The sequence below is a fragment of the Mytilus californianus genome, unplaced genomic scaffold (genome assembly GCF_021869535.1).
Source record: "Mytilus californianus isolate M0D057914Y unplaced genomic scaffold, xbMytCali1.0.p SCAF_11, whole genome shotgun sequence".
Taxonomy (NCBI): Eukaryota; Metazoa; Mollusca; class Bivalvia; order Mytilida; family Mytilidae; genus Mytilus; species Mytilus californianus.
Window position 1 is genome coordinate 33,845,596 of NW_026262593.1, and position 12,808 is coordinate 33,858,403.

The window sequence follows — 12,808 nt, forward strand, 5'->3', positions numbered from 1 at the left end:
ATCAACATGCATGTGTATAACGGCACTGTAGATTTTCTTATTAAATAAAAAAAGTTGCCGGTCCGGTACATGAATAGATCGGTTAGAAATCAAAGTTTTAATTTTAATTAGATTAGAGGGTTAAAAATAGAGAGCACAACAAAAGGGGGTGGGGGTGCTGGTGTTCCACAGGGAATATTTTCTTCTTATGAACTCTACATCTGAAAGGTTTAATTTTTTTTATTTAATTGAAAGAGAGAAAAACAAATGTAAGACAAATTGTGAATGGTCTTTCTTCCTTTCTCCCATGCCAAGAAATTGCCTCCGTTGAAATTTTGCAAACATCCCATAGAGCAAATTACATGGATGATTAATTTTGACCATTTGGTATATGGCTGTGTTTTAAGTGAGACGTACACGCGGGTCATAAATTAATTTATTGAATGAAATCAAATCTTTAACTACTAATGGATGCCGTAGGAGGTCGACCGGAATTTTTAGCGAGGATTTCTTGGCATGGGGACTTATCATTTTTTATCTGGGAGAGGGGCTGGTCAAAATGCAGGGGGGATCAAGTTTTTTTCTGTATGTGGACAAGGGGGGGTTCAAATTTTTTTATAAATTCAAAGTGGGGGGATCAATATTTTTTGCACTTGGAAATAAGTAATTCACATACTTCAAGAGACAAAATGTCAAGAAGAACATTACAACAGTCAATCAAAATATATTAACACCATTCATATACAATTAAGTAATTAGGACATCACAAGACTTTGGTGATGTCAGGAAGCTGCCATTTTGTGTCATTTTGTCCTATATAAAATACATAGGTGCTTCATAATCCGAATAATTCAGTTGTTATATTTAACTCACGTCGATCACTAAATTAAAAAGCATTATTGCCAATGTATCTTTTTGTTTTCATTACAAGAGCCCTTTGGGTCCATTTATACCTCTCACTCCCTCAAAATTTGTACTGTTAAGGCTAATCAATCAAAAATTTGAGGTTACGATCACACATTTATGAATGAAATGTGACAATAAATGAGTAACTGAATTGTTCAAGCTGAAAGCATGAGCTATCCATATAAAAGTTTAGCGACTCAATGGAGGTTTCAATAAGGCCATACGTAAAACTTAAGTTTAAGCAGCGTTCAAGAGAGGGACATATAAATAATGTGTTGTTACTGTTTCAAAAAGTTTACTTTTTAATCTATATTTTTTGCAGTGTTACTCAGAATCAAGTTTTCTTTCATAGTCTAATATAGGAAATTAGAAAAAAAAAAGTCAGAAAAAGCTACTCAAAGCACTGGCTTGCTCTACCTACTAATATTCATGGAAGAGCCCTATTTCAAGGCAATTTTCCCTCAAATAAGTTTTGGGACTCAATCCACTGAGAATATTTCATTTTCAATATTTACTTGAAGTAACAACTTGACTCAAGCTAGCGAACAATTGTAGCGAACAATTAGCCAGCGAACAATTAGGAGGTATAACTAAAAACCACAATTTCACATAAGACAATCACGTTTTTTCGAGCTGGCGAACAATTACAGAGACCTAGCGGACAATTATGAGAATATTCAAAATATTAAACAAAAACGAATAAAAAAAATTAAAACAAAAGGGATACCATAAAGATTTTGACCAATTTATAGAGATTGTGACAGGCAACGACTGTAAAGGTAACATAGAGGAGACATTATCGTATCTAATAAGATAAACTCCAGAATGGTTTATGTTTAAAAATCTGAAGTTAAGTTTAAAAAACTGAAATTGTAAAAACGAAAAGGGAGGAGGGGGCATACATTAAGTTGATTTTTGACCCATTTATAGAGATTGTGACGGTACACGACTGCATAGGTGATGCAGCTGAGACATAAGCGTATCTATTAAGACAATTTCCAGGATGGTTTATGTTAAAAATCTGAAGTTAGGTTGAACAATTGTAATTAAAAACGAAAAGGGGGATACCTTAAGTTGATTGTTGACCCATTCATAGAGACTGTGACGGGCAACGACTGCCTATAGGTGATGTAGAGGAGACATTGGCGCAACGTTTAGAAAAATCTCCAGAGTGGTTTATGTTCGAAAATATGAATTTACGGTTAAAAAACTGAAATTGTGAAATTGACAAAATGAGATTAGGGGGGTAGGCCAATTTAAGTTAATTTTGGACCAATTTCAAGAGATTGTGACGGACAACGACTATATAGGTGTTGTAGAGGAGACATTGGCGCATCGTTTAAGAAAATCTCCAGAGTGGTTTATGTTCGAAAATCTGAAGTTCCGGTTAAAAAACTGAAATTGTGAAATTGACAAAATGAGATTGGGGGTTTGGCCAATTTAAGTTAATTTTGGACCCATTTCAAGAGATTTTGACGGACAACGACTATAAAGGTGTTGAAGAGGAGACAATGGCGCATCGTTTAAGAAAATCTTCAGAGTGGTTTATGTTCGAAAATCTGAAGTTCCGGTTAAAAAACTGAAATTGTGAAATTGACTAAATGAGATTGGGGTTAGGCCAATTTAAGTAATTTTGGACCAATTTCAAGACATTGTGACGGGCAACGACTATATAGGTGTTGTAGAGGAGACAATGGGGCATCGTTTAGGAAAATCAACAGAGTGGTTTATGTTCGAAAATCTGAAGTTACGGTTAAAAAACTGAAACTTGTATTGTGAAATTGACAAAATGAGATTAGGGGGGTATGGCAATTCAAGTAATTTTGGACCAATTTGAAGAGATTGTGACGGGCAACGACTATATAGGTGTTGTAGAAGAGACAATGGCGCATCGTTTAAGAAAATCTCCAGAGTGGTTTATGTTCGAAAATCTGAAGTTACGGTTAAAAAACTGAAAATTTTATTGTGAAATTGACAAAATGAGATTAGGGGGAAAGGGCACTAAAAGAAAATTTGGACCAATTTCAAGAGATTGTGACGGGCAACGACTACATAGGTGTTGTAGAGGAGACATTGGCGCATCGTTTAAGAAAATCTCCAGAGTGGTTTATGTTCGAAAATCTGAAGTTACGGTTAAAAAACGGAAATTGTGAAATTGACAAAATGAGATTAGGGGGGTAGGCCAATTTAAGTTAATTTTGGACCAATTTCAAGAGATTGTGACTGGCAACGACTATATAGGTGTTGTAGAGGAGACAATGGCGCATCGTTTAAGAAAATGTCCAGAGTGGTTTATGTTCGAAAATCTGAAGTTACGGTTAAAAAACTGAAAATGTGAAATTGACAAAATGAGATTAGGGGGGTAGGCCAATTTAAGTTAATTTTGGACCAATTTAAGAGATTGAGACGGGCAACGACTATATAGGTGTTGGTGCATCGTTTAAGAAAATCTCCAGAGTAGTTTATGTTCGAAAATCTGAAGTTACGATTAAAAAATTGAAATTGTGAAATTGACAAAAACGGAAAAATTGATGAAATTTTCGTTTCCGTTCTCTAACTTCAGTTAGCCTCAACCAAATGTTATGAAACTTAAACACAATGCTTAAGTTGACGATCTCAACTGTATGTGGAAGTTGACTCATGCATATTTAAAATCTTGATAAATAGACCAACACTCATCCTTAATGTTTAAAATCAATTATTTTCCAATTAATCAAAGTGACAATTTATATACCTTCAGACATTTATTGACATGTACAATATATTTCAGATCACTTGAAGTAGTATTGGCAGTAATTTTAAAGTGATCATTTGATTAAGCATTTGAATGGGCTTGATAGTGCTTTCTTTTTTCGATATCTCTCTTTTTGTAGTATTCATTCAAAATTCGTAATTTGTCTAAATAAACATATCTTTAATAAATAAATATCACAAAATAATAAAGAAAAACATACGGAAATAGAAGAGAGCAAGTGGCCGAAAATGGTTTATTTATTACAATAACAAAAATAGACATAATTTGAAAGTCACAATTATGAAATGCTTACGTTTTCCCTTTTCTTTAGATTACTACGTATTCGTGAACATATACATGCAAACAAATAAATATTTTCCTCTCATTCTACGTTTAGAATTAACAATGGGAATGGAATTAAATGAGGTTTTTCTAAACATTTAATTGTGTGAACCATCAAATTTTAAGGTGGATTAATTGGATTCAGTGACAGATTTCCTCTTGCAATATTTTAAAACAAGTTTAATGGTTTCAAATGAAGGATTGATGCCCATCTGTCCAAACTCATTAAAACAAAAGTAAATAAGATGTAATCTTGAAAATAGACCAACACTCATCCTTAATGTTTAAAATTAATTATTTTCCAACTAATCAAAGTGACAGTTTATATACCTTCAGACATTTATTGACATGTACAATATATTTCAGATCACTTGAAGTAGTATTGGCAGTAATTTTAAAGTGATCATTTGATTAAGCATTTGAATGGGCTTGATAGTGCTTTCTTTTTTCGATATCTCTCTTTTTGTAGTATTCATTCAAAATTCGTAATTTGTCTAAATAAACATATCTTTAATAAATAAATATCACAAAATAATAAAGAAAAACATATGGAAATAGAAGAGAGCAAGTGGCCGAAAATGGTTTTTCTAAACATTTAATTTTATTATACTTCACGTCAAAATGCCATATTTTGATTGGCTAATACGAGGGTGTTAATTTACTCTATTACCCTTCATGGAGACGCTTGATCAAGTGTGCGCTTTATTAAATACGACTCTATCATATGGCAAATACTCTATTACCCTTCACGGAGACGCTTGATCAAGTGTGCGCTTTATTAAATACGACTCTATCCTATGGCAAATACTCTATTACCCTTCACGGAGACGCTTGATCAAGTGTGCGCTTTATTAAATACGGATGGTTGTTATGTACAAGACGTCATAGTTTATTACTTTGAATTTGAAATTTAATCGACAGTAATAACAGAACATTCAGTATAATAAATTAAATAACACATGTCTGAGAGGGTGATAGAGCAGATTGTTACCCCTCGAAAAGACATTGTCAACCTTGGCTTCGCCTCAGTTGACAATGTTTTCTCGGGGTAACAATCTGCTCAATCATCCTCTCTGCTATGTGTTATTTATATAATGTATACTTCTGTTAATATTTGAAATGTATGTTCTTATTATTTAGTTACTTTTTGTTGGGTTGCTTAATGATTGACATTTGCACTTCATTTGGTTTTATTTATACCAAATGAATACTCATTCATTTTACAATAACAATAACAATAGGTCTTGACAGATACAAGTTCTTAATTCCTTCATTTAATTTAAGGATGAAAATGCAAAGGGATACTGAATAACTATTACATCTTATTTACTTTTGTTTTAATGAGTTTGGACAGATGGGCATAAATCCTTCATTTGAAACAATTAAACTTGTTATAAAATATTGTAAGAGGAAATCTGTCACTGAAACCAATTAATCCACCTTAAAATTTGATGGTTCACACAATAAAATTCTAACCTTAGAGATTTGGTAAATTGTTTTAAATGGCTTTCTATAATCATTATCATGATCATGATAATCTATCATGTGTCTCTAGATTTCAATTCATGTTTTATTAAAGAAACAGGGGGGGGGGGGGGGCGGGGGACACACACATTGAATGAAAAGTGATATTACATGTTTAATATAACATAACAAAATAAGTTAATAACAATACATTTAACATAAATAGTTTAAGAAAGGTCGCAATGGAATTGTAGCAAACTTTGCACACTTTTAAATGACTTTGTAAATCAACGAAAAATACTCCGGCGTTGTGGTCATTTTTTTTCATAACAATTCTTTCAGTGGAATTTTGATAAAGTCGTGTATTTTTTCCTGAAAAGGTTCTGTTTCGTACACATCGCTATGTGTGATTTCTCGAAATTTCTACATTTTCTGCTATTTATCCGTAGCAAGTTAACTTCTCCAGCTAAAATTTTACCGCTGGTAAATCATTTGTTATTTGTCTCATAATAGTTAAATTCATATAATGGCACTCATACATATAAGTTTTATAACATCAAGAATCAATTTCAAATAAATTTCAAACCTTCGTTCAGTTTAATAAAGGAAATAAAATACGAAACATTCTTACACATTTTTCAAATATTCACAAATTGAACCTTATATACCCGCATATATAATGTTTTGGTGAAACACTTATATTTTCTTTCCTCCTTCATATTCAACTGACTTGCCGATTGCAGCCTGCAACCAACGGGAAGTGCTATTTTGCAGGTTGTGGGTTGCGGGTTGCAGGTCACACATATAAATATTATATATGTAAAAAGGTCATATTAGGGGTATTAATACATATAAAATCTACCCCATGACTAATAAAGGAGAAGGTTCACGAAGGGTTAAAAATGTCCCTAAATTTTTGATGTTTTTTAAATCGGGACAAAAAACTTTAAACTTATAGAAATACTTGTGATAATACTATTAAGACAAAAATGTATTTATTGGCACCTTCCTTTCATTTTTATGAAGCTATGACCCCTTAAATAAACATTATTTGTATTAAAGGTCAATTTTGGTAATTTTTTTAATTAATTAGCCGCCATTCACGATCCAAATTTTTTTTATATTGATGAACTCTATATCCGCAAAATTGGAATCTTTTAGTTACAAAACATTTTGGATCGTAGGTGGCGGCCAATCTTTTGGGTCTGAAAATTGCACAAGATCATCATATTTTGACAAAATGTCCAAAATGGGCCTACTTTGGAGAATATTATGTACTTTTATGAAAAGAACAGATTTATTTAGCAGTAAGGTTTTTGAAAAAGACCAATTTACGAACCAAACTGTGAACCTTTTGGTGTTTTATGATAAAGTTGATATTTTAGGCCATTTTGTGCCATAAGTGAACCTTGTCCTTACAATTATTTCTTACAGTACTGTGTGGTAAAAGTGTCTTGTCAGTTATCAGTTGTCAGTATTTAATTTTCTTTTTATCATAATCTTCAAATTCAATAATCATAATTTTAATACACATACATGTATCTTTTGATGCTAATCGTACTGCTCAATTGCTATTAATAGTTCTTAACATTGATTCTATAGTGAAGTTAAAGTAATAAAAACTTCAAATTGACATAGGCTGAACAGGTTCTATGGACACATTAATCTGTCTTAATCTAGTTACATAAACAATTAAATTCCTTTCAATGGACATTAAAAATCTTTGAGGCTAATATTAAGAAATTATTAGCTTTAAATAATTAATTGCTTTTTTTTTTTTGCCAAAACAGAAGGGACACCTCTATTTGCCGGTCTTTACTCAGTGATTTAGCACTTTTGGTTATCTCTAGCAATTATCTGGTTTCTCAACTGTCAAGTCAAACAGTAACTTTATTTTTATAAAACTTTATTCAAGGTGAGCAAAAAATACAATTTTTAAAACAGAAGTGTGTTCAGCTGCTTAAACAGCCATTTTCTGAGAATACATTTCTGTTTGGCCTCCCCAACTTTACTGACTGGTTTGTCAGAAAGAGACAAAACACCTCCCAAAACACGATTATTAAGTTTACGTATAATTTCTCTAATACAGAAGTGACGTACTTAGATACTGAGGTGTACAAAGGGGAGCATTTTAAATCGAGTGGTGTCCTTGATTTCAGGTTGCATGTCTTATGAGTATCTCCCAATTACAAGTGCACATCTTAGACATACTTTTCAAATTGTAATAGCGGGATTTTAGAGTGTGGTTGAAAGTATGTAATCTGTTGTAGGATGAATTTTTGTAAAAGATTTTATGACTGGAGAATTTCAAAAACGGTATCAAATTAGAAAGGTCATAGGTACATGTACTTGGGGACATTACAATTTTTTTTTTAGCCCTCCCCCTTTTTTCCAAAGTCCTTTATTTTTTGTTTTTCTGTTAATTTTAATTATTTTCGCGTTTTTCTGTATATTATGAACATACATATACTATAAATGAAGTGCATTTGCTATTTACTATCAATTCCAAGTTTGCTATCTAGGGCGGTCACTGATATATTATATAGAGACTCTCTAGATCTCTAAATAATATAGCAGTGACCGCCGTGGATAGTAGACTTGGAATTGATAGTAAATAGCAAATACACTTTATTTATAGTATATGCATTATCATAGTACATGTAGTATACAGAAAACGCGAAAATAATTGTCCTGTTCCCAAGTACTTATGAAAATTATATATACACCTTTTATAGTCGTTGCCTGTAACAATCTATTCAAATTGGTCAAAAATTAACTTAAAATGTCCTATACCCAAATTTCATTTGTTAATTTCAGTTTTTTTCTACCACAATTTAAGATTTTCGAACATAAACCACTCTGGAGATTTTCCTAAACGATGCGGCACTATCTCCTCTTAAACACCTATATAGCCTAACCTGTCACAATCTCTATTAATCGGACCAAACAACGTAAAGTGCACCCTATTCCCTAAAAATGCATTGTGTCATTGTGTTAACTTATGGTCATTGTAATCCAGCTGTCTATTGAATGCCTTATATGGATTTATTTAGTTAGGAAAGAAAAGCTTTGTATTCTTTATATATGAAGTATGGTTTCCCTTTTGTTTTAAGTTAGTTTTTTCGTTTTTGTTTAAGATTGTATGTATTCTCATAATTGTTCGCTAGCTCGAAAAAACGTGATAACCTTATGTGATATTGTGGTTTTTAGTTATACCTCCTAGTTGTTTGCTAGCTAGCTTGAGTCAGGTGAAATAACATGATAAGTGATTTGCATGTTAAAATTTTGGCATGTTTAATAGAGGGGGGATCACATTTTTTAAAATGTTTTTACAGGGGGGATCAAATAAAAATAGTGAAATATTATGGGGGGATCAAGAAATTTTGTATGTATGATTTCAAAATGACCAGCCCCCTCCCAGGTAAAAAATGATAAGTCCCTTAACGAGTATGATACACCTAGAAGCAGAATTGTCACTAGTTAATTTGTTTATTTCTAATTTCTGTTAAAATAAATACGAGCGGTATTATGTACCCGCTTCTGCGTGAGCCTAAAACAAAAACAGTTGCAGACTAACACACAATAGGATACTAAGATAGATCTAAGATTTCTGATTGGAGTCAGCTATTTTCTTTGAAATTTTGATATAGCAAGGGAATACTTGTTTGGGTTCATGATAGACCGCACAAAGTCATTAAAATGATGATTTCTCTTTCATGTGCCCATTTCCCGTTCTTGGAGTAGGTGAGATAACTTGCGTAACTAACGACGCACGTTTTGTATCCCGAATTCCGCTAGAGGCTTGCAATTACGTATACTTCGCCTTATGGAAAAAACTGATTAATTTTACAGTATTTGTCTATTTTTTAAATTTTTTTTTGACAATATCGCGGTAATAATTATTTCCTTTCAGAACTAATTAAGTTACAAACCAATAATATTTATATAATGGTACTCATCCCCTATTTCATGTCTGTCACATACATTACAGATTATTTCGTTTCTATGAGTTTTATGCCATCTGCACGATTCAACGGGCAAACGATGACGGCCATATCTTAATTTAAATAAAGAACATTCAACATGAGAGTGGTGACGATAAATAACACTCAAAACAGAACTCATTCTTAAATATTCTATCACAAATTATTTTATTTGAATTAAAAATGTCAGACGACCATTCTTGCTTATATTGATCTTTCTATGTTGTAATGTTATACTATTGTTTCAGGTAGGGTGATGGTTGGCGCCTATTAAAACGTTTAAACCCGCTGCATTTGTTTGCACCTGTCCTAAGTCAGGAACCTGATGTCCATCGGTTGTCGTTTGTTGATGTGGTTCATAAGTGTTTTTCGTTTCTCGTTTTTTATATAGATTAGACCGTAGGTTTTCCTGTTTGAATGGTTTTACACTAGTCATTTTGGGGCCCTTTATAGCTTGCTGTTCGGTGTGAGCCAAGGCTCCGTGTTGAAGGCCGTACTTTGACCTATAATGGTTTACTTTTATAAATTTTGACTTGGATGGAGAGTTGTCTCATTGGCACTCATACCACATCTTCTTACATTTATCTAAGTATAAGTTCTACCCAATATTCTGTCCAACTAAAGAAAAATGACACAGGGATCCCCAAACGTATGATAGACCACAATTGTCAAAATTCTTACAACAAATTACAACTGTTTGATTTCAAAGCCATAATTATTAAAATATACAAACACCAATTTATAAAAGTTGAAGAGAACCTTTTCTCTTCATCATCTACTAATCTACATCACAATTTTATTATACGCATTTTAACTGTGAGGGAAATCGGAAATTGTCCGAATTTTCCATAAATAATGGTGTTTGGTGTTGTCTGCTTTAGGTTAAACATGATCTTGCAAAATCTTAAAATGTGTACGTTTTCTGAAATATCTAGATTTTCAAACCCCAGATCTCCGAACTGTTAATACTGGTATAATGGCTTCGAAATTTCATCAATAAATTATAATTCATTTTTTTTTTTTATTTAAATTTAATTGTATCCAGACCGTATGTTAGCAACAGCAAAATTGTAAAGGAATTCAGACAAAAAACGAATTGGAACGTGTTGTTTACATTATGTACATGCAAAATCAGGTTTCTATTCGAACTACCTTTTACGGATGTAGACAGACAAGACAGACAAGACAGACAAGACAAAGACAAATACTTTATTAAAGTCTCACCACTTGTTACATGTAAAAGATACAGCATATTAAAACACAAGTTAACAACAAGAGCCACTCTATAAAGATTTATGAGAGACTATAATATGGCACGCCAGAACCACTTTTATTAACTAATCTTAGATTATCTCAGATAAACTAGAATTATCTCAAAATTGCATTAAGCTGAGATAATCCCGGTTTATCTGAACATTCTGAGAAAAACCGGGATTATCTGAAAAAATCGAGATAATCCCGGTTTAACTGAACTTAATGTAAAATAGTGAGATAATCCTAGTTTATCTGAGAAAACCCTAGATAGACTATAAAACAATGTTTCTTAAATTATAATACAAATACAAGTCAACTATCATGAGTATGAAATACATTTTCGCTTTATTAAAATTTCATTGCAGATTTTGGCAGCATAAAATACCATATTTTCATTTTTAAAAAGAAATATCAATTTTTCATTATCAGACATATTTAAAAAAAAAAATCTCATCAACAATACTAGCATGATTAAAAATAACATAATAATGTATATTTAACTGTCGTTACAATATAATAATATAATAATTGTCGTTGAAATCCATTAATTTCAAACTATTGTTGTTTAATGTTCAATTAAGGTTTTGGAATTTAATTTGATGATACTCCCAACAGACACATTGAAATGAAATTTGCTTATAAAATTTTAAAAGAAATTGATTGGTCGTTTATATTTTATAGTTAATTGCTATATCACGTTTCCATGAAAAACCGACAATGCTAATAAACAAGTTACAATTAAACAGTTATAAAAGAACTTCAAACTATTTTAAGATAACCAATCAAGTTTAAAAATGTCTCATATGTAATTAGATTTTTGGGGAAATGTGGTGTGTATTGACGAAACAAATACTATCTTTAGAAAATATATCCGACGATGTGAGTATATTTTTTAAAATTTAAAATTTTCTAGTCTTTCTCATCATATCTATATGTTGAACAATTCTGGAAATTGAGCACACGCACATTTATATAACAAATAAACATATATACCGTTAGTAAATTTGCAAAGTATGTAGAGTATTTTCTCAGAAACAAATTAGAGCCAGTGAAATGAACTTTAAAGATGAAATAAGATGTATACAATGTAACGCATAATATTTTGAAGAAAACCTGTTTTAAAACAGGATAGAAATGTCAATGATTACTATACAAGCATAACCTTAACAATTAGATAAATGTATGAAGATGTGGTATGAGTGCCAATGAGACAACTCTCCATCCAAGTCACAATTTGAAAAAGTAAACCATTATAGGTCAAAGTACGGCCTTCAACACGGAACCTTGGCTCACACCGAAAACAAGCTATAAAGGGCCCCAAAAATGACTAGTGTAAAACCATTCAAACTGGAAAACCAACGATCTAATCTATCTTAAAACACGAGAAACGAGAAACACTTATGAACCACATCAACAAACGACAACCACTGAACATCAGGTTCCTGACTTAGGACAGGTGCAAACAAATGCAGCGGGTTTAGAGACGAAAACCATTTAGGCGCGTATATTAGACGGACAGGTAATTTAATTTGGATGAAGTTAATATTGCTTCAACTGCACAAATTTGTCCTGCGTCCGAACGTTACAGTAAGTGTTTAAGAAGACAGGAATGGCAACTCTAGATCTGAAGTTGATTATTCTTTTAGAAACAATATAACTACTCTTGTTAGAGGATTAACAATAATATACCGACCGTGCGAGGGCTGTATAGCCAGTCAAGGTTGTTAAAAACTCCCATCATCAACAACAATAATACTTATGATATGTGTGTCTCTAGTTTTCTGTCCTCATTCGATACGAAAAGTCGAACAAACTGGTTTTCTTTTAAATATAAGAAAAACACTGTTCTTAAACTTGAGGGTCTGATAGGGTTCCAGCACATGTTAGAGAATAATGATCAATAATAGGCAAAATGAATAATAATGAATAGAGTAAAATGGACTTAAAAATTGAAGAATAAAGAAAAGAGACCCTCATACTTAATAAGTCATAATTTAATTCTGTTGGAAGTTCCTTATCTGACTGAATGGCTTAAAATACAATTATACTCTGTATATCTGAAAACAGGTTAATTTGCATTTCCTGTTTACGTACACACACCTACAGTTATTTAATTGATCATCAAACTGGACACAGGCGAGTTCAT

General features: G+C 32.1%; 1 protein-coding gene across 1 annotated transcript in view; it reads left to right on the forward strand.

Annotated features, from left to right (window-relative positions):
• The window catches only part of LOC127720877 (uncharacterized), a 61,728-nt gene that overhangs the window by 24,945 nt on the left and 23,975 nt on the right, over positions 1–12,808 (forward strand). The window lies entirely within an intron of this gene.